Source organism: Oncorhynchus clarkii, chromosome 15 (assembly GCF_045791955.1).
Source record: "Oncorhynchus clarkii lewisi isolate Uvic-CL-2024 chromosome 15, UVic_Ocla_1.0, whole genome shotgun sequence".
Classification (NCBI taxonomy): Eukaryota; Metazoa; Chordata; class Actinopteri; order Salmoniformes; family Salmonidae; genus Oncorhynchus; species Oncorhynchus clarkii.
In genome coordinates, this window is record NC_092161.1 from 27,646,280 (window position 1) to 27,670,234 (window position 23,955).

Below are 23,955 nucleotides of genomic sequence, written 5' to 3' on the forward strand. Positions count from 1 at the left end.
GGTTGGGTAAAGAAAGTTCATAGTCAACCAAGCATGCAGGAGTCATGAGGCAAATAACAAAGCAAAATGCACAAGAAAAATATAAAATACAGTGGGGCAAGCAAGTATTTAGTCAGCCACCAATTATGCAAGTTCTCCCACTTAAAAAGATGAGAGAGGCCTGTAATTTTCACTTCAACTATGACAGAAATGAAAAATGGAGAAAAAAATCCAGAAAATCACATTGTAGGATTTTGAATGAATTTATTTGCAAATTATGGTGGAAAATAAGTATTTGGTCAATAACAAAAGTTTATCTCAATACTTTGTTATATACCCTTTGTTGGCAATGACAGAGGTCAAACTTTTTCTGTAAGTCTTCACAATGTTTTCACACACTGTTGCTGGTATTTTGGCCCATTCCTCCATGCAGATCTCCTCTAGAGCAGTGATGTTTTGTGGCTGTTGCTGGGCAACACAGACTTTCAACTCCCTCCAAAGATTTTCTATGGGGTTGAGATCTGGAGACTGGCTAGGCCACTCCAGGACCTTGAAATGCTTCTTACGAACCCACTCCTTCGTTGCCCGGCGGTGTGTTTGGGATCATTGTCATGCCTGTTCAGGGGCAGAACGACAGATTTGTACCTTGTCAGCTCGGGGGTTTGAACTTGCAACCTTCCGGTTACTAGTCCAATGCTCTAACCACTAGGGTTTCAATGCCCTTACTGATGGAAGGAGGTTTTCACTCAAAATCTCACGATACATGGCCCCATTCATTCTTTCCTTTACACGGATCAGTCGTCCTGGTCCCTTTGCAGAAAAACAGCCACAAAGCATGATTTTTCCACCCCCATGCTTCACAGTAGGTATGGTGTTCTTTGGATGCAACTCAGCATTCTTTGTCCTCCAAACACGACGAGTTGAGTTTTTACCAAAAAGTTATATTTTGGTTCGATCTGACCATATGACATTCTCCCAATCTTCTTCTGGATCATCCAAAAGCTCTCTAGCAAACTTCAGACGTGCCTGGACATGTACTGGCTTAAGCAGGGGGACGCGTCTGGCACTGCAGGATTTGAGTCCCTGGCGGCTTAGTGTGTTACTGATGGTAGGCTTTGTTACTTTGGTCCCAGCTCTCTGCAGGTCATTCACTAGGTCCCCCCGTGTGGTTCTGGGATTTTTGCTCACCGTACTTGTGATCATTTCGATCCCATGGGGTGAGATCTTGCGAGGAGCCCCAGATCGAGGGAGATTATCAGTGGTCATGTACAGTATGTCTTCCATTTCCAAATAATTGCTCCCACAGTTGATTTCTTCAAACCAAGCTGCTTACCTATTGCAGATTCAGTCTTCCCAGCCTGGTTGCAGGTCTACAATTTTGTTTCTGGTGTCCTTTGACAGGTAGCAGTAATCTCTCATTTTGGTCAAAATTAGATTGTAGATTTGGAGTTTTGATCTGGAGAGAAGGCCATGCTGTGGAGGGTAGCATCCTGCACATATTCCTGCCGAAAAATCCAAGTTTATCTAACTCCAAATCTATCCTATTGTAAAAACATGTTGAAAAACGTGAGAGCTCACATGCGTGTCTCTCTCTGAGCGGGGTGGGACCTATTCAAACTTGATGATGGAGTTGGTGTCATGCGCAGCCACACAGTTGTGGTTGAACAGGGAGTACAGCATAGGCTGGAGGACACACCCTTGGGGGGACCCTAAGTTAATAGTCAGTGTGGAGGAGATGTTGTTGCCAATCCTAACAGTCTGTGGTCTGTCAGTCAGGAAGTCCAGGATCCTGTTGCTGAATGTGGTCTGAGCCAGGGATCTAAGCTTGGTGTCAAGCTTGGACAGAACAATCGCGTTGAATAGTTGAAGTCGGAAGTTAACATACACCTTAGCCAAATACATTTAAACTCAGTTTTTCACAATTCCTGACATTTAAACCTAGTATAAATTGCTGTCTTAGGTCAGTTAGGATCACTACTTTATTTTAAGAATGTGAAATGTCAGAATAATAGTAGAGAGAAAGATTTATTTCAGCTTTTATGTCTTTCATCACATTCCCAGTGGGTCAGAAGTTTACATTCACTCAATTAGTATTTGGTAGCATAGCCTTCCACAAGGTCTCCTTAAAGCAGGTGGGGCTACAGCCTGGGACAGGGACAGGTTGAATATGTCCACCAGCTGGTCAGTATACACTCAGAGGATGCGGCCAGGGATCCCATTTGAACGGGTGGCTTTGTGAGTATTCACTCTTTTGAGCGTTTTCCTCAAATCAGCCTTGGGGAGCAAAAGCTCCTGGTCGTCCGGAGCAGCAAGAGTCTTCCTGGATGGCTCCGTAATGTTTGCCTCGAAGTGAGCCTTGAATGTGTTAAACTCGTCTGGGAAGGAAGCTTCGGTGGACACCACACAGCTGGATTTTTCTTTGTAGTCTGTGGTAGTCTGTAGTCCTTGCCACATGTGACGCAAGTCTGAGTCCATTAAGTTTTTTTTCCAGTGGTTGGACATTAGCCATCAGGATACTAGGAAGGGATGGACATGTAGCCCGTGTTTTCAGCCTAGCTTGGAGTTCCCATTTCCTTCCTCTTCTTTGTCGTTGGTGTTGCGTTAGGTCATCTCAGCCAGCAGAAAAAGGTAAGCCTGCTGTGCGGGGAACAAAGGAGCGAATGTAGTTTTTCCGATCTGGGAGGCTGAGAGATAAGTGTGTAGCTTCCGATTCATGTTCCAGAACAGTTTGTCAGTAATATTCTAAGCAAACAAAATTATAATTAATGGAAAAATAGCCATATAAAAGCAACGTTGAGCAGGAAATGGCAAGACACAGGCCCTCATCAGCTCCAAATAGGTGCCGTTCCGGTATAGTTGGACAATGTAAGGTCCTAGATGGGGTTGTTTCCTGTAGTCTAGGATAACCTCCTTGGTTTTGTTGATGTTGAGGGAGAGGTTATTGTCCTGGCACCACTCTGCCAGGGATCTTACCTTCTCCCTGCAGACTGTCTTATCATTGTCGGTGAAAGTTAATGATGGAGTTGGTGTCATTTCTGGCCCCACAGTCCAGGATGAACAGGGAGTACAGGAGGGGACTAAGCTTACACCCCTGGGAGGCCCCCATGTTGTGAGTCAGTGTGGCAGAGGTGTTGTTGCCTACCCTCACCACAGGGGGTCTGCCCGTCAGGAAGTCCAGGATTCAATTGCAATTGAGATGGCTTTGTAGGTGGATCTATTAGGGCGGTATGCAAATTGGAGTGGATCCTTGGTGTCTGGTATGATGGAGTTATTTGAGTTCTTTATTACAGATTACAGAGTGCTGCTGGACAAAGTTAATTGAGTCAGGTTACCATAGATTGCTATGGGACTGGAACAATGGTGGTCTTGTTGAGATTACAGCCGTTGAACATGTTGGGATTACAGCCTGGGACAGTGAGAGGTTGAATATGTCCATAAAGACACTTGCCAACTGGTGTACTCTAGGGTGACAACACGGGATAGTCATCCCTCTAGCGGGACACCAGGAGACAACATCCGGTGAAATTGGAGGATGCGCAATTCAAATAAATAATTGTAATATTAAACATTCATGAACATACAAGTATATTATATAATTTAAAATCTTAAATTCTTGTTAATCTAACTGCGTTTTCCGATTTACAATAGGCTTTACAGCGAAAGGATACCATGCGATTGTCTGAGGACGGCGCCCCACATCAACATATTTTTCAACCAGCACAAAATCACATGTAGCGATTAAATAAATCACGTACTTTTGAAAATCGTCCTCTGTTTGCAATCCCAAGCGTCCCAGCTACAACATAAATGGTCGTTTTGTTAGATAAAATCCTTTATATCCCAAAAAGTCAGTTTAGTTGGCGCCATTGATTTCAGTAATTCACTCATTCAACTTGCAGACAAAGGAGTCCAAAAAGCTACCGCTAAACTTTGTTCAAACAAGTCAAACTAGTGAAGTCTAATGTTTCTATTTAATCCTTGGGTATTCTAAAATGTAAATAAACTATAATATTTCATACGGAAAGAAGTATGTTCAATAGAAAACTAAAATTAGTAATCGCGCGTCGTCTTCGTGGCGTGCGAACAGACTGATATTGTACCAGGACTCTTCCTACAAAAACTTCCAATTCTTGCTCGTTTTTGAAGAAACAAGCCTGAAACAATGAACAAAGACTGTTGGCATCTAGTGGAAGCCATAGGAATTGCAATATGGGAGAAATTACATAGGACCCATAGTTTTCCATTATAAGAGCCTGGGACCTCAAAAAAAATACCGTTGGTTTTTCTTTGGAATTTCACCTGCCATGTCAATTGTGTTAAAACTTCTTAGGGATCAAATCCCGTTAACGGGATTAATTTGACAACATCCGGGGAAATGGCAAAGCGCCAAATTCAAATTAAATTATTAGAAATATTTAACTTTTTTACAATCACAAGTGCAATACACCAAATTAAATCTTTACTTCTTGTTAATCCAGCTACCGTGTCAGATTTCAAAAAGGTGAACGCAAACCATGCTATTATCTGAGGACAACACCCCAACAAACAAACACATGACAATAATATTTCAACCCGCCAGACGCGACACAAAACTCAGAAATAACGATATAATTCATGCCTGACCTTTGAAGAGCGTCTCTGTTGGCACTCCAATATGTCCCATAAACATCGCAAATGGTCCTTTTGTTCGATAAATTCCATCGTTATATCTCCAAAATGTCCATTTATTTGGCGCGTTTGATTCAGAAAAACACCGGTTCCAACTCGTCAGATATGACTACACATAAGTTACCTGTAAACTTTGTCCAAACATTTCAAACAACTTTCCTAATCCAACTTTAGGTATTTTTTATTGTAAATAATCGATCAAATTTAAGACGGGACAAACTGAGTTCAATAGCGGATAAAAACAAAGTGGAGCGAGCTTTCAAGACGCATGCCCCAACCACAACAGTACACTTGGCTATCCACCCAGATAGGAAATGGCTACTTCTTCATTACTCAAAGGAAAAACATCAACCAATTTCTAAAGACTGTTGACATCCAGTGGAAGCAATAGGAACTGCAACCAAGTGCCTTAGAAATCTAGATCCACATAGAAAACCTATTGAAAACACTGTCACCTCAAAAATACAAATTTCCTGGATGGTTTGTCCTCGGGGTTTCGCCTGCCATACAAGTTCTGTTATACTCATAGACATTATTCAAACAGTTTTAGAAACTTCAGAGTGTTTTCTAACCAAATCTACTAATAATATGCATATCCTAGCTTCTGAGCCTGAGTAGCAGGCAGTTTACTTTGGGCATGCTTTTCATCCGGATGTGAAAATATCGCCCCCTAGCCTAGAGAGGTTTAATGTCTCAGACATTATTTTAACATTTCTACAAACCTCAAAGGGTTTTCTACCCAATGCTACCAATTATATGCATATCCTGGCTTCTGGGACTGAGTAACATGCAGTTTACTTTGGACACATCAGTCAGGCAGAAATTCAGGAAAATAGACCCTATCTCTAAAGAAGTTTTAAAATAGGATGATTTTGCGAGACATTTGCGGGATGGTGTAACCCCCCCAGAGAGCAATGTAAATGATGTCATAATGTCTTTAAATTTGTCTTTAAATTTTGTACCGACAGATATTGAATTTCATTGTAGAATATGCATAAAATGCATCCTCCAATTGTCTAAATAAAATACCTTATTTTAATACCTTCAAACACCAAATTAGGCATACCTAATTTCAAAATAGGCCATGGCATCATCACTGTCAATCATGGATGATAATTATTCACATTTTACCAGTGAAATGTCCAAACTGCATCTGCATGCCAATCATTTGATATCAATCAGTTTCATGGGAATATGCATTTAGATCTCCTTGAATTACTGTTTTGTGAGCAAATTAGAGCAGATGCTGTTAACAAACTACATAGCCTTCCTGTATTGTGTTTCAATCAAAGCACATTCTGCCTAGTGCGTGTGCGTTGTTGAATTTTCCCGCATGATAAAATCTCATAATTTTTTGGGGGGTGTAACAGTAATGTTATAATATCATTGTGATCTTCCAAGACATTGATTTAGCTTTGATCTAACTTTACTAAACCAGCACCATTGTGAGAAGTGGTGCTCACGTGTGGCTGTTTTATGAAAATCTACTCTGAATATTTGGCCATGGAAACATTTCTGGTTGTTCTCAGGAAATGTAAAACAGTTAGGATGGGAGTCATTTAAAACGGGATTGAGTGAAGTAGCAGCAAATATGTTGAATGAACAAATAATGAGCGTGGAGAGCCTCACAAGTTTGATGAAATGACCTTATATCTTTCAGTCTAATACGGCTATTTACTTATTTTTGTAGGTCGTCATCAGAAGAACGCTTTTTGTAAGTAGTTAAATCTTTAGGAGGCCTAACCCTCCTCTCCAAGTTCAGCTAGAATTTAGTCCAAAAAGATTTGAGAAGTATGATTGGTTGAAGATAGGCCAATGACACTGGCCTACATCTCCTCTTGCACTGCGCAGGATATCAGATCTCAGCGACGATTGGATTGGACTGTTTAACATCACCAGTACAATAGGCTACAACATCCTTATAAAATATTTTCATACGCGCAATGTGACTGCAAGAGACAGGTTGAAATGTCTGACTGAAATACGGGACAGATCAACCTTTTTTTGGTGGTGATGTCTGAATTTGTTGATAAAATGTGGGACATGATTGTTTGGTTGCGGAACATGTGACAAAGGACCAAAATGCTGGACTGTCCTGCACAATCCGGGACATGTGGTCCCCCTAGTCTGCGCATATCCTGAGGAGTTGCCCGAGGAGGCGCCCGGGTGTTCCGTCTGGTCCCCCTGCCCTGCAAGTAAAAGTCTTTCTTATGTCAGCCAAGCAGAGCGAGATCACATACAGTAATCTTCAAGGATAGCAGGAGCTCTCATTCACGGCTCTGTGTTGGTCGCCTGAAAACGAGCATAAAAAGCATTCAGCTCATCTGGTAGGGGGACATCGGTGGGTAAAACACAGCTGGATCTCACCTTGTAATCCGTAATGGTCTGCAATCCCTGCCCCATGCATTGTGTGTAGGATTGTTAGCCCTTTTAGCATAGCTCAAATTTCACCACTAACCCATGGCTTTTGGTTGGGAAAAACCTTCACTGTGGGGACAATGTCGTCTTTGGCTGATGAGTCATTGTAAATAAGAATGTATTCTTAACTGACTTGCCTAGTTAAATAAAGGTTAAATAAATAAAAATAAATAAAACATGAGAACCTATCTGCACGCCTTTCAAGTTCAAAGTTCTCGTTCTCTAGTAAGGGCTCATGCTTATCTGCATTCAATGCTTTTAAGTTGTGACCCATGTCAAGATATTACGTTATTTCAGCAGATACTCTGTCTTGCTTTTTATCTGTTTTGAAAATAATGTATCTTCTTTGGCTGATAAAAATGTATCTTCTTTGGCTGATAAAAAATGTATCTTCTTTGGCTGATAAAAATGTATCTTCTTTGGCTGATGATGAGGACTAATTCCCACACCTTAGTTCTTGTTTTCTAGTAATGGTTGGTATTGGAGTGCTGAATGCAACCAAATATCTGGATTCAAAGCGTTTACATTGTGACCCATGTCAAGATAATACATTTTTTCAGCAGATACTCAGCCTTGAAATAATTTGTTTGGCTGATGATGAGGACCTACCCTGACACCTTTCTTCAGAGTTCTCATTTTCTGATAATGGCTCTTCGGCAATAGTGAATACAATAGATATCTTGCATTACAAGCTTTTAAGTCCTCGATGGAAAAAGGGAAATGCTGCTGTTCTCAATGGAACATGGAATGCATTCACAGTGCCAACAATTACAGCTGATGTGTAACGGTTTTCTATATGAGAAGGAGAGTCGGACCAAAATGCAGCGTGTGGTTTACGATCCATGTTTATTAATAATACGAAACACGAATCTCCAATACAATACTACTAAACAAAACGAAAACCTAAACAGCCTATCTGGTGAAAAACACATAGACAGGAACAATCACCCACAAACACACAGTGAAACCCAGGCTACCTAAATATGGTTCCCAATCAGAGACAATGACGAACACCTGCCTCTGACTGAGAACCATATCAGGCTGAACATAGAAATAGACAAACAAGACATGAAACATAGAATACCCACTCAGATCACACCCTGACCAATCAAAACATAGAAAATACAAAGTAAACTATGGTCAGGGCGTGACAGTACCCCCCCCCCAAGGTGCGGACTCCGGCCGCAAAACCTGAACCTATAGGGGAGGGTCTGGGTGGGCATCTGTCCGCGGTGGCGGCTCTGGCGCTGGACGTGGACCCCACTCCATGACAGTTTTAATCCCCCTCCTAAACGTCCCTAAATAGGTTACCCACCACAATGATAACATGGGACAGAGGGACAGCTCGGGACAGAGGTAACTCGGGACAGATAGGTAGCTCAGCACTGAGAGGAAGCTCAGCACTGAGAAGAAGCTCAGCACTGAGAGGAAGCCCAGGCAGGTAGTAGAAACTACCAGAACCTGGCTGGCTGGCGGTTTCAGCAGATCCTGGTCGACTAGCAGATCTGGGAGAATCTGGTCGACTGGCGGATCTGGGAGAATCTGGTCGGTCGACTGGCGGATCTGGGAGAATCTGGTCGACTGGCGGATCTGGGAGAATCTGGTCGACTGGCGGATCTGGGAGAATCTGGTCGACTGGCGGATCTGGGAGAATCTGGTCGACTGGCGGATCTGGGAGAATCTGGTCGACTGGCGGATCTGGGAGAATCTGGTCGACTGGCAGATCTGAGAGAGTCTGGACGACTGGCAGATCTGGAAGAGTCTGGACGACTGGCAGATCTGGAAGAGTCTGGTCGACTGGCAGCTCTGTCTGCTCCATGCTGACTGGCTGCTCCATGCTGACTGGCAGCTCTGGCTGCTCCATGCTGACTGGCTGCTCCATGCTGACTGGCAGCTCTGGCTGCTCCATGCTGACTGGCAGCTCTGGCTGCTCCATGCTGACTGGCAGCTCTGGCTGCTCCATGCTGACTGGCTGCTCTGGCTGCTCCATGCTGACTGGCTGCTCCATGCTGACTGGCTGCTCCATGCTGACTGGCGGCCCTGGCTGCTCCATGCTGACTGGCGGCCCTGGCTGCTTCATGCTGACTGGCGGCCCTGGCTGCTCCATGCTAACTGGCAGCTCTGGCGGCTCCTTGCAGACTGGCAGCTCTGGCGGCTCCTTGCAGACTGGCAGCTTTGGCGGCATCCTGCAGACAGGCAGCTCTGGCGGCTCCTTGCAGACTGGCAGCTCCATGCAGACTGGCAGCTCCATGCAGACTGGCAGCTCCATGCAGACTGGCAGCTCCTTGCAGACTGGCAGCTCCTTGCTAACTGGCAGCTCCTTGCTAACTGGCAGCTCCTTGCTAACTGGCAGCTCTATGCTAACTGGCAGCTCTATGCTAACTGGCAGTTCTGAACAGGCGGGAGACTCCGGCAGCGCTGTAGAGGCGGAAAGCTCTGACAGCGCTAAACAGGCGGGACGCACTGTAGGCCTGATGGGTGGTGCTGGCACTGGTGGTACTGGGCCGAGGACACGCACAGGAAGCCTGGTGCGGGGAGCTGCTACCGGAGGGCTGGGGTGTGGAGGTGGTACTGGAAAAACCGGACAGTGCTGGCGCACTGGAGCTCTTGAGCACCGAGCCTGCCCAACCTTACCTGGTTGAATGCTCACGGTCGCCCTGCCAGTGCGGCGAGGTGGAATAGCCCGCACTGGGCTATGCAGGCGAACCGGAGACACCGAGCGCAAGGCTGGTGCCATGTAAGCCGGCCCAAGGAGACGCACTGGGGACCAGCTGCGTAGAGCCGGCTTCATGGCATTAGGCTCGACGCTCAATCTAGCCCGGCCGACACGCGGAGCTGGAATATACCGCACCGGGCTATGCACCCGCACTGGAGACACCGTGCGCACCACTGCATAACACGGTGCCTGTCCGGTCTCTCTAGCCCCCCGGTAAGCACAGGGAGTCTGCTCAGGTCTCCTACCTGGCATAGCCATACTCCCTGTTAGCCCCCCCCCCAAGACATTTTTGGGGCTGCCTCTCAGGCTTCCATCCGCTACGTCGTGCTGCCTCCTCATATCTACGCCTCTCAGCTTTCGCCGCCTCCAGTTCTTCTTTGGGGCGGCGATATTCTCCTGGCTGAGCCCAGGGTCCTCTTCCTTCTAATTCGTCCTCCCATGTCCATACCTCCTCTTTGGGCTGCTCCTGTTGCCTCTTCTCCTGCTGCACCTTTGGGCGGCTACACTCCCCTGGTTTAGCCCAGGGTCCTCTCCCGTCGAGGATTTCCTCCCATGTCCAGAAATCCTTATTGCGCGTCTCCTCGCGCTGCTCCTGCCTGTTGACACGCTGCTTGGTCCTTTGGTGGTGGGTGATTCTGTAACGGTTTTCTATATGAGAAGGAGAGTCGGACCAAAATGCAGCGTGTGGTTTACGATCCATGTTTATTAATAATACGAAACACGAATCTCCAATACAATACTACAAAACAAAACGTAACGAAAACCTAAACAGCCTATCTGGTGAAAAACACATAGACAGGAACAATCACCCACAAACACACAGTGAAACCCAGGCTACCTAAATATGGTTCCCAATCAGAGACAATGACGAACACCTGCCTCTGACTGAGAACCATATCAGGCTGAACATAGAAATAGACAAACAAGACATGAAACATAGAATACCCACTCAGATCACACCCTGACCAATCAAAACATAGAAAATACAAAGTAAACTATGGTCAGGGCGTGACATGATGGATGAAATGGGTGTAATTCAGATGTGCTCCTTTAACCTCTGTTCCATTTGCTGTTCCAATGAACTTCCTCTATGCTTCAATACAGCTGTGAGGGAACCAGTGTTAGTGTGGAAGAATGAGGTGTCAGTGCTGTTGTCCTGTTGGCTTTTAATTGGCTTCATTGGCACAGCATTTGCATGAAACTCTTAATCTGTACTTTTATAAACTGAAAAAAAACTATGCGCCCACTTAGAAGTTATTTGCAATTTGTCTCATAATCAGCTCTAGATTATTTTAATTGTCACCCTGTTGAAGGAGGATTAAGTTTTACTCTACAAAAAATCTCAACTGTTTCATGAAGCAAGCAGTCTCATAGACGATAGATAGCCTTGAATCTCTCACCAGACTATAAATCCAGAGTTGTTGTTTATTATTCACAGTGGCGTCAGAGTTATGATGTAATCCGAGACTAGGTCACTCTCCATGGGGGACGCAATCAATCTACTCCCCCTGCATGACAGATCGATGTGTTACATTGGAGCCCTTCTTAACCAAATGAATGTATTACCTTCTATATGCTACTGCCAAGCAGCACAGTGTTTTGCTGAACAATGACAATCACCTTGCAATTGTTCACTTCAATGGCCTATATTTCACTCTCTCTCACTCCGGGGCTGATGCCCATTTTTTTATAGGGTTGAGATTGATACGTCAGTTTCCTATCCTCTGCCCTGTTCGAGCAAAATAATTAATTTCAATCTGCTTGTAGCCAACTATTCTTATTGTGTTTGGAGACAGATTCTGCTTCACAAGTATCTCTAGACTCAGATTGCCCTTATTGGTGTATCAGACCGTCAAATGTTATCATATTCGAGTGACTAATGTATGTTCAAAGCCATTTCCGTTAACACTCTAAAGTCTACAGAAAATCACAAAAGTTAGCGGCAAATACTCAGTAGAATAAAAAACTGAATCTGGAACATCTGCGTCTTTACTTTGCCAGTTGAAGAATCCATTCCTTTCAAACAAATCCAAGAACTGTGGCTGCCTTTACTTTTTCTGTAGAGCTCTGAACATAGCTCATTTGAACGATGGCTCCCATAATGCTTTGTTCCTGTGTATGGTAAGCCTCCACTATGGTGTGTAGACATATGCAGATAATGTAGGCCAATCATATCCAAGCAACTCAGTGAAGTACTCATTGTTGGCGCTGATGCGTTCCTATGTTGCTCATAATAATGAGGTATTATCTTTTGAAGCTGGAACTAATGCTGTACACCATGGCTGCTATACGCCTCTTCCTTTGTTTGTCTGACATAACACGTGCCATAGATCCCTACAGTCGGATGATAAACAAAGTAAGGTATCCAATATTACACGGGTGAAAGTGATGGGTTGGCAATCTTTCTCACCACAATATGAATGTTCTTCTTCTTGCATTATACACTGACAAAATATATTTGCTCCCAGAAGATATATCGTTTCGAGAAATGTGTAATGTTGTTAATATTGTTAATATTGTGGTGTCGTACATCATTCATTTTCTCAAAGAGGCCGTGGAATTAGAGCACCAGGCGGAGATGCTGGACTATTTTTAATTATATGGGGTGTGGAGGGATTCCGAAAAGAATTGGAACAAATGAAGAAGTAAATAAACATCTCGGTGGAACTCTCATCGCAGGCTGTTCCAAACTAGGCCATCTGTGCAGTGCAACAAAGGTGTCACAGTGAGCCTGTTGGATTAGAACGTGTTGAGGAATGGAGGCTCACTCTGGGTCCAATTCCATGATAGATATATAGATCAGAACATATGTGGGATTATTTTGATATTTCAAGATCCTGGCATTTTTCTAACATGTTTTCAGCTCATCTTAATGTAATATAAAAGGATGGTGGTGTATGAAAAATGTGTTATTAAGCAGTAGGTCTATGTCCAGTATCTCGGCGTTGCCAATTCTATCGAGGAAAGGGCTTCTTTGTTCATCTTCGATGTCCGAACAGGATTTTCTCAATGTAATTAAAGCTGTGACAAGACCACGAATGAAATTCCGAGAAGCCTCCCTGAAAAACTAGATCAAAGTAGATAAAAGGAATATGGAATCAGTGCGGTTTGGGCTGATAGTAACAGAGCGGCTCACTGAACTACATACAAATGTTTCTCACAGTACATGTACAGTACATAACATAAAGTAGCCTGCATGAGTTGAAAAAAGCAGATATAGTTTTTGTTATAAGCCAGTAACATGGCAAATGCTAGTAATCATGGATTAAAGACTTGGTTTCCACGCCATGTTTTTTCTACACTTTACAATTGATGTGAATCGTTTGGCTCTATAATCAAACCGAAGTCATCCTACCGTAATGATAACATTGTCATATCTCGATCACAAGGCGTATGCTAAATTGACGCGTCAAAAATCTCTCTCTCCCTGTCATCACGGTAGTGTTTGTTAGTGCCTGGCAGCGTCTGGTAACCAACAAAAGTGGGCATCATTTAATAAATGGTGTGTTCTCTTCCTCCAGTAATCTGTCTAGCTTTGGCGTCTACCCCTCCATCTTATTATGAGGTGCCTCTAACCTCGCCCGGGGGGCTCTGTTGCTGCTAAGCCAAATCTGCACTTCTGAAACATTTTAATTGTACACCCTGGTATGAAAACACACCAGTGGTGGTCTGCAGTACACTGCAGCACTGCCTGCCAGCAGGGTTGAGCCTAGTTAAAAATAAGGGCTTTGTGTTTTAGCCCCACATTCCTTCATTTAGCCCTTTAAAGTGTGCGATGGAGGAAGGATCCCTGTGTGTGCTTTTCATTTGCAACCTGGCTGACTGGCATCGAGATTAGTCAGAGTAGAGCTAGCTAAATGCTTACCAATGACTGTATACAGTACCAGTCAAAAGTTTAGACACTCCTACTCATTCAAGGGTTTTTCTTTATTCTTACTATTTTCTACATTGTATAATAATAGTGAATACATCAAAACTATGAAATAACACACATGGAATCATGTAGTAACCATAAAAGTGTTAAACAAATAACACAATATACTTTATATTTTACGTTCTTCAAAGTAGCCACCCTTTGCCTTGATGACAGCTTTGTACTCTCTTGGCATTCTCTCAACCTGCTTCACCTGGAATGCTTTTCCAACAGTCTTGAAGGACTTCCAAAATATGTTAAGCACTTTTTGGATGCTTTTCCTTCCCTCTGCGGTCCAAATCACCCCAAACCATTTAAATTGGGTTGAGGTTGGATGATTGTGGAGGCCAGGTCATCTGATGCAGCACTCCCTCCCTCTCCTTCTTGGTCAAATAGACCTTACACAGCCTGGAGGAGTGTTGGGTCATTGTCCTGTTGAAAAACAAATGATAGTCCCACTAAGCGCAAACCAGATGGGAAGGCGTATCGCTGCAGAATGCTGTGGTAGCCATGCTGATTAAGTGTGCCTTGAATTCTAAGTCAATCACAGACAGTGTCACCAGTAAAGCACCCCCACACCATCACACTTCCTCCTCCATGCTTCAAGGTGGGAACCACACTTGTGGAGGTCATCCATTCACCTACTCTGCATCTCACAAAGACACGTGGTTGGAACCACAAATCTCAAATATGGACTCATCACACCAAAGGACACATTTTCTAATGTCCATTGCTCGTGTTTCTTGGCCCAAGCAAGTCTTGGTGTCTTTAGTAGTGGTTTCTTTGCAGCAATTTGATCATGAGCCTCCTCTGAACAGTTAATGTTGAGATGTGTCTTTTACTTGAACTCTGTGAAGCATTTATTTGGGATACATTCTGAGGTGCGGTTAACTCTAATGAACTTATAATCTGCAGCAGAGGTAACTCTGGGTCTTCCTTTCCTGTAGCGGTCGTCATGAGAGCCAATTTCATCATAGCGCTTGATGGTTTTTGCGACTGCATTTAAAGAAACTTTCAAAATCCTTGACATTTTCCGGATCTACTGACCTTCATGCTTTAAAGTAATGATGGACTGTCATTTCTCTTTGCTTATTTGAGCTGTTCTTGCAATAATATGGACTTATTTTACCAATAGGTAAATACGTATTTTACCAATAGGGCTATATTCTGTATACCACCCCTACGTTGTCACAACACAACTGACTTGCTCAAACAAATTAAAAAGGAAAGAAATTCCACAAATGAACTTTTAACAAGGCACACCTGTTAATTGAAATGCATTCTATGTGACTACTTAGTGGAGCTGGTTGAGAGAATGCCAAGAGTGTGCAAAGCTGTCATCAAGGCAAAGGGTGGCTACTTTGAAGAATCTCAAATATAAAATATGTTTTGATTTGTTTCACACTTTTTTGGTTACTACATGATTCCATATGTGTAATTTCATAGTGTTGATGTCTTCACTATTATTATGCAATGTAGAAAATAGTAAAAAATAAAGAAAAACCTTTGAATGAGTAGATGTGTCCAAACTTTTGACTGCTACTGTATATGAATGGACATAACAAAGCCATTGATCACGTGACACCATTCATTTCTATGTGAAGACTCAATAGCACATTGAAGACAAATTAAGTTGGTTAAGATGACGTCTCACGGAGACATAACATGCACAGTTTGAGCTACTCCAGGAAGTGACATTGCAGGCTAGCTCAGTGCTGCCCCCTTTCAGTGAGCAACTCAAGTTGAAGGCCGACCGGTGTACTGCAGGCTGCCTTTAGCATCTAAATCATCCTTATAACTTATTTTGTGTGTGATTTTTTAAATAATTGGTTCAATGAAATACATCTGGTGTATTAGAAGCAATTATTGGTACCATGACTGTCTTGTAAAAAAACTTTTTTTTTTACACAAAGACTGACGACGAAGATTGCCATTTTCCCATTCACTATAATGGGGATCCTGTTTTCTGCTGACAATGCCTGCAGTACTGTGGTAGGCCTCGAACTTTCCTGGCTTCAATGAGAGGTGGCATTCAATCTCCCCTGATGCGAATCGAGCTAAAATTGGGGTTAATTCCTAGATTGAGAATGGTGCTCTTCGATTTCTTTTCCACCTGCCCCACTGATATTATTTTGGTGTCAAATGAGCCACGTTGTAGGTAGGCTACCTTGAAACAGCTGAGGTATTGGTTAGTTTTGAAGTGCAGTTGTGGACTGGACTGGATAATGAATCACCTGCCGATTGACAAAGGATGATTAATGATAGTCGTCAAGGGATTTGTCATTAAGAGGTTTTCTACCATTTATTCTAGAACAGTAATTCATCATGCTGGATAAATTCATAATTAAATCATACTGCAAGCCATGGGGGAAAAAATATTATCTGCCGGTAAAATGCGTAAATCAATTGGTGGTTCATGATTTGTTTTATGTCAAGACTGATATTAAAACAGGCATGAATATATCATTCTAATCAAGTCGTGTAATATGTTTACAGGTCCCTGGTAGAATCAAAGCCTTAAAGCAAACATTCCCTGCTAACTGACCAGCATCGAAAGCAAATTGAAACTGTGAGACGAATTGAGCTGCCTCTGCATTTGAGTCACTTGTTTTTGTAAATGTGACTACACTGTCCATATGGTGTGTTTCACATTCAACCATGAAAATTGCCATCATAAACTGTGCATCATAAACTTTAGGATCCCTCTAAGATGGCGGCTAGGATTTTATTATGAGAAGACACCACACTGTAGTCGAGTGTAGCCACACTCTCCACTATCACCTCAACCTGGCTCCATCTCTCTCTCTCTTAATTTTTAGACAGATGACCAAGACAATTAAATGTCAAGAGAGATGACTTATGTAGTGTAATGGGTGCGACCACGCTCTCCACAATCCACCTCTGCACAATAAATGCTTGTGCTGACTGCTTTCTGCTACAGCTACTGCAGTCGGAGAAGGCGTAGAAAGCGAAAGAGCTACCCACAAAAACTGGTTAAATCAACGTTGTTTCTAAGTAATTTGTCAACGTATTGTGACGTGGAATCTAGTAAAAATTACATTGGATTTGAAAAAAGTCGTCGACCTAAACTGTTTTTTTGAAGTGGAAACTTCAACCACAGAATTGTCATCATGGTAACCCATTTTCAACATAGTGTCACGAACTCATCAGGGAAATGACCGGACCAAAGTGCAGCGTGGTGAGCGTACATTTCTTTTTATTTAGGAATGTCGCCAACAAAAACAAGAAAATGAATGTGAAGCTTACTAGGGCTATACAGGCCTCTAACAAAGTCAACTACCCACAAAATACAAAGGAAAAAAGTCTGCCTAAGTATGATTCCCAATCAGAGACAATGATAGACAGCTGTCCCTGATTGAGAACCATACACGGCCAAAACATAGAAACAGAAAACATAGAAATAAAGAAACTAGAATGCCCACCCTAGTCACATCCTGGCCTACCCAAAATAGAGAATATAAGCCTCTCTATGGGCAGGGCGTGACAGTACCCCCCCCAAAGGTCTGGCCGCAAAACCTGACTTTAAAGGGGAGGGTCCGGGTGGACATCCCTTACGGCGGCGGCTCTGGTGTGGGACATAGACCCCCCTCCACCTCTGCCCCCCCCCCCCTCCCCCACACCTTTGGTGGCGCCTCTGGTGCGGGGACCCTCGGCGCCGACCCCGGACTGGGGACCCTCGCTGCGGGCCCCGGACTGGGGACCGTCGCTGCAGGCCCCGGACTGGCCTGTGGAGCAGGCACAGGATTCACCAGGCTGGGGAGACCTACTGAAGGCCTGGTCCTTGGAGGAGGCACAGAATGAACCAGGCTGGGGAGACCTACTGGAGGCCTGGTCCGTGGAGGAGGCACAGGATGAACCGTGCTGTGGGGGAGAACTGGAGATCAGGTGCGTATCCTTGGCACCCCTCTTCCAGGCTGAATGCCCACTTTAGCCCGGTACCTCCAGAGTGCAGGCACAGGTCGAACCGAGCTGTGGCGGAGCACTGGAGATCTGGTGCTTAGACCTTGCACTGCTCCTCTTGGCTGAATGCCCACTTTAGCCCAGCAAGTGCGGAGTGCAGGCATAGGACCAATCGGGCTGTCACAGGGCGCCGGAGACACAGTGCGCAGAGCCAGCGCAGGACTCACCGGGCTGTGGAGGCGCACTGGAGGTCTGGAGAGTAGAGCTGGCAGAGTCTACACCAGACGGCTAGCACGTACCTCAGGACGTGTATAGAGAGCTGACTCAGGTGACATTAAACTGAGGAAACGCTTCGTAGGGCGAATGTCATGCCTCATGCACCAACACAACAGCTCTCTCCTAACTCTCTCCTCCAATCTCCCCATCAACTCCTTAACTGTCTCTGCTTCACTCCCTTCACTCCCCTCCAAGTTCACCTTCTTCTCCCCGACTGGCTCTGGTTCCAACCTCGGCTCTGCCGACCGTCCCATGTGCAACCCCCCAAAAATGTTTTGGGGCTGCCTCTCCTGGCCACGCTGCTTGGTCCTTTGGTGGTGGGTAGTTCTGTCACGAACGTTGTCAGGGAAATGACTGGACCAAGGTGCAGCGTGGTAAGCGTACATGTATTTTTATTTAGGAATGCCGCCAACAAGAAACAACAAAATGAACGTGAAGCTTACTAGGGCTATACAGGCCTCTAACAAACTCAACTACCCACAAAATACAAAGGAAAAAAGGCTGCCTAAGTATGATTCCCAATACGAGACAATGATAGACAGCTATCCCTGATTGAGAACCATACCCGGCCAAAACATAGAAATAGAAAACATAGAAATAAAGAAACTAGCATGCCCACCCTAGTGACACCCTGGCCTACCCAAAATAGAGAATATAAGCCTCTCTATGGCCAGGGCGTGACACATAAACAAACTTTGTATAAAATATATTGAATTTGTACCTTTGAAACAACGTAAGATCTTCAACCTTATATCCACTATCAGAAGAAAAAAACAATAGGGTGGGAAGCACCTCCTGCAGGAGAATTGATCTATCTACAGCTATTCATGAGGCCTCCGATCCAGGGTTTTAACCAAGCCCTGCTTTGATATTTGTCACTGACTACCACCAATGTGCTATCATGAGAATGATTATTGAGAGATCTCTTCATAACTAAATAGATTCACTGTTGCCATCAAAGTCATTCCAAAGGGTGTGTTTAATAGAGCAAATGAAATGTGACCATACTTTATAAGTCATATATCATCAATGATACTATTTAGGCCTGTATAGCTTTTGCAAAGTCATCAACAGCTATTGTTTCAATTCAACCCAGGGTTCAACAAAAAATTGAAAATACATATAGGCCTAAGGTTTAAAGCTTTGGTTGATTTCAAATGCAAGTTAATCATCTTCAAGTTAATAATTAAAATGTTGGATTCATGTCTCCATCTCAACCAAAAATCTATGTTTAAAGAATCGCACTAATTCAAATCAAACTTTATTTCAAGTGCATTTAAAGTTTGATTTGATTTGATTTAGTCCTATTCTGTAACTTTGAGTTTTGTTTGTGATGGAGATGTGAATCCAACATTTCAATTATTTATTTGTATACAAACTGGTTTTGGATATGTACAGCAGTAGATCTATTAGAGTGAGCTATGTCAAGAATCCAGTATATAAATAAATATGCGGAGTGTATAAACAGTATAATTAAAATGTAATGTACAGTAATATAAATATTAGAATGAGCCATGTCGATAATACAGTATTTAAATACACAGTAAAAAACCCCATGGGAAAATTTATAAAATTGCAGGAATTTAGCTTGCAGACCAGAGTATATATAAATATATATTGTGCCTTCAGAAAGTATTCACACCCCTGAACTTTTTCCACATTATGTTGTGTTACAGCCTGAATTTAAAAGGGATTCAATTGAGATTTTTTTGTCACTAGCCTACACACAATACCCCATAATATCAAAGTCTATTTTATATATATATATATATATATTTTAAACAAATGAATTAAAAATTAAAGTCAATAAGTATTCAACCCCTTTGTTAAGGTAAGCCTAAATACGTTCAGGAGTAAAACATTGCTTAACAAGTCATATAAGTTACATGAACTAACTCTGTGTGCAATAATAGTGTGTCGCGTGATTTTTGAATGACTACCTCATATCTGCAAGGTCCCTCACTCGAGCAGTGAATTTCAAACACAGATTCAACCACAAAGACCAGGGAGGTTATCTGATGCCTCACAAATAAGGGCACCTATTGGTAGATGGGTCAAAAAAAAAGCAGACAATGAATATCCCATTGAGCACGGTGAAGTTATTAATTAGAAGTTATTAATTACACTTTAGATGGTGTATCAATACACCCAGTCACTACAAAGACACAGGTGTCCTTCCTAACTCAGTTGCCAGAGAGGAAGGAAACTGTTAATGGATTTCATCACGAGGCCAAGGGTGACTTTAAACAGTTACAGAGTTGAATGGCTGTGATAGAACTGAGGATGGATCAACAACATTGTAGTTACTCCACAATACTAACCTAATTTACAAAGGGAAAATAAGGAAACCTGTACAGAATAAAACATATTCCAAAACATGCATCTTGTTTGCAACAAGGCACAAAAATGTGGCAAAGCAATTCTCTTTTCCTTCTGAATACAAAGTGTTATGTTTGGGGCAAATCTGAACCAACACATTACTGAGTATCACTCTCCATATTTTCAAGAATAGTGGTGGCTGCTTCATGTTATGGGTATGCTTATAATCATTACGGATTGGGGAGTTTTTCATGATAAAAAAAAAGAAACAGAATGGAGCTAAGCACAGGCAAAATCTTAGATAAAAACCTGGTTTCACCATACATTGGGAGATGAATTCACCTTTCAGCAGGACAATAACCTAAAACACAAGGCCAAATCTATACTGGAGTTGCTTACCAAGAAGACAGTGAATGTTCCTGAGAGGCCGAGTTACAGTTTTGGTTTAAATCTTCTTGAAAGTCTATGGCAAGACCAGCAAATTGTTGTTTGGTAATGATCATCAACCAATTTAATAACAGAGCTTGAAGAAATTGTATAAAATAATGTGCAAATATTGTATAATCCAGGTGTGGAAAGCTCTTAGAGACTTACTCAGAAAGACTCACAGCTGTAATCGCTGCAAAGGGTGCTTCTACAAAGTATTGACTCAGGTGTGTGAATACTTACACTACTTTCAAAGTTTGGGGATCACTTAGAAATGTCCTTGTTTGTGAAAGAAAAACACATTTTTGTCCATTAAAATAACATCAAATTGATCAGAAATACAGTGTGGACATTGTTAATGTTGTAAATTACTACTGTAGCTGGAAATGGCTGATTTTTTATGGAATATCTACATAGGTGTACAGAGGCCCATTATCAGCAACCATCACTCCTGTATTCCAATGGCACGTTGTGTTAGCTAATCCAAGTTTATGATTTTAAAATGCTAATTGATCATTAGAAAACCCTTTTTAAATTATGTTAGCACAGCGGAAAACTCTGGGCTGATTAAAGAAGCAATAAACCTGGCCTTCTTTAGACTAGTTGAGTATCTGGAGCATCAGCATTTGTGGCTTCGATTACAGGCTCAAAATGGCCAGAAACAAATAACTTTCTTCTGAAACTCGTCAGTCTATTCTTGTTCTGAGAAATTAAGGCTATTCCATGTGAGAAATTGCCAAGAAACTGAAGATCTCATACAACGCTGGGTACTACCACCTTCACAGAACAGAAAGAGGAGTGGGAGGCCCCGGTGCACAACTGAGCAAGAGGACAAGTACATTAGAGTGTCTAGTTTGAGAAACAGATGCCTCACAAGTCCTCAACTGGCAGCTTCATTAACTTCTTCAGGATCGATTGGTCCCCTGCTGGACGGTTGAGCTAACATAGGCTAATGCGATTAGCATGAGCTTGTAAGTAACAAGAACATTTCCCAGGACATAGACATATCTGATATTGGCAGAAATCTTTATTTTTTGTTAATCTAATGTTAATGTCCAATTTACAGTAGCTATTATAGTGAAATAATACCATGCTATTGTTTGAGGAGAGTGCACAGTTTTGAACATGAAAAGTTATAAATAAACAAATTAGGCACATTTGGGCAGTCGTGATACAACATTTTGAACAGAAATGCAATGGTTCATTGGATCAGTCTAAAACATTGCACATACTCTGCTGCCATCTAGTGGCCAAAATCTAAACTGAAACTGCACCTTGGCTGGAATATGTCATTATGGCCTTTCTCTTGCATTTCAAAGATTTCAAACAGTTGTTTTTTTCATTTAATTATCTTTCACCAGATCTAATGTGTTATATTCTCCTACATTCCTTTCACATTTCCACAAACTTGCTGATGCTCCAGATACTCAACTAGTCTAAGGAAGGCCAAGTTTTATTGCTTCTTTAATCAGAACAACAGTTTTCAGCTGTTCTAACATAATTGCAAAAGGGTTTTCTAATGATCAATTAGCCTTTTAAAAATGATCAACTTGGATTAGCTAATTGTTGCAGGAATTAAATTCCTCTATGTTTTAACACCCAATTAAAATGAAACAGTCTGTCAATTCATAAGGATTTGTATGACCCTTATTTTATAAAAATGGACAGAGCCCAGTCTTAAAGTCAAACAGCAGATTTTATTCACGAGAGTACTGCCCCTTACACATTTTACCACAGGTTATAAACTGAAAATGACGTCAGCGTTTTCTAAATGTTCCGTCTCTTCTTGACACTGGTAGAAATGCTCTATAGTTCTCAAGCCTTCCCACCTCGCCTAGAGCCAAGGTCAGCCAGTGTAGAAAAGCGTTCTAGCCAGTCTGGCGATATAGTTCATTCATTTCTACCAAGGAACAGACAGTCATTGTTCTAATTCTTGATTGTATTTACACACATTATATTCAGTACTAGGATTAAAAAGAAAATTCATACATATACAGTAACATAATAGTATTCTGATTAGTACATATACAGTAACATAATAGTATTCTGATTAGTCAGTCCTGATTGAAATGTATACATAATTAGTCATAATTGATAAAAATTCCCTTAACACTAACACAATGTGCTATTGGAACACAGCGTGATGGTTGCTGATAATGGGCCTCTGCACGCCTATGTAGATATTCCATTAAAAATCAGCTACTATAGTCATTTACAACATTAACAATGTCCACACAGTTTTTCTGATCAATTTGATGTTATTTTAATGGACAAAAAAATTGTTTTTCTTTCACAAACAAGGACATTTCTACGTGACCCTAAACTTTTGAACTGTGGTGTATGTAAATTTGATATTTCTGTATTTCATTTTCAATAAATTTGCAAAAATAAATAACAACATCTAGTTAATCAATTTTGAATGGAGAGTATACAGTAGACAGTATGGACAGTATCTGAAAATAAAAGCTGTGTACAGCAGTAGTTATATAGGATAAGCCATGATTAGAATTCAGTATACACGTATAAAGGCTATCCTTTTTATGACTGTCCAGGTGACTATGACTATGACCTACCAAATGAGTAACCAGATGACTATCTAGGTGATTTGGCTGTGCTATTAGATTAAGCGCAGTGATAACACATTAAGTTGTTGTATAAATACAAAGTATCTGACATTGTATTCCCATTTGAACTGTGTTGGACTTTTAACAGTGATAACACATTTAGATAACTAAACCAAAAATAGTTTTTCCATTGGAATTTGGGTTTACTTTTAGATGGTTGAAAGCATATTGATAACACATTGGAAAATGAACTAACTATTGGCTGTCTTTTTGAGTGGGTGAATATAGGTTGTAATCTCATTGATGTCTCAACCAAATATTACCCAGTTATCCATGTTGAAATGACGTGGTCTGCCCAGTGGGAAGTTATTACCAAAAGGGCAGAGGGCAACAGAGCTGTCAGCTTCATAACCCAATTTATTCCGTCTTTTTAGTCATTCAATTTGGTGAGAAATATGAAAAATTACCACAGCGTTGTGAGATCAGCAGGCTTCCATTAGGTTGGTTGGCGAGCCTGGTTTATCGGAAGCTAATCGCAGAATAGTGAAATTGTATTAATGGGAAGGGCTGGTTGTCAGAGTCGACTTAACGAGAAAAAAAGGCATAGAAATGTCTTTAATTGTCATCATTTATCAGGGGAGAATATAGTAGAGCTGTGAAAGTGGGCAGTTTTTACGTAATAAAAAATGAATGCGGCAGCTCTGCATCAAGACAGAAAGAATAGAACCGAGGAAGGGAACATAGAGAGGGGGATG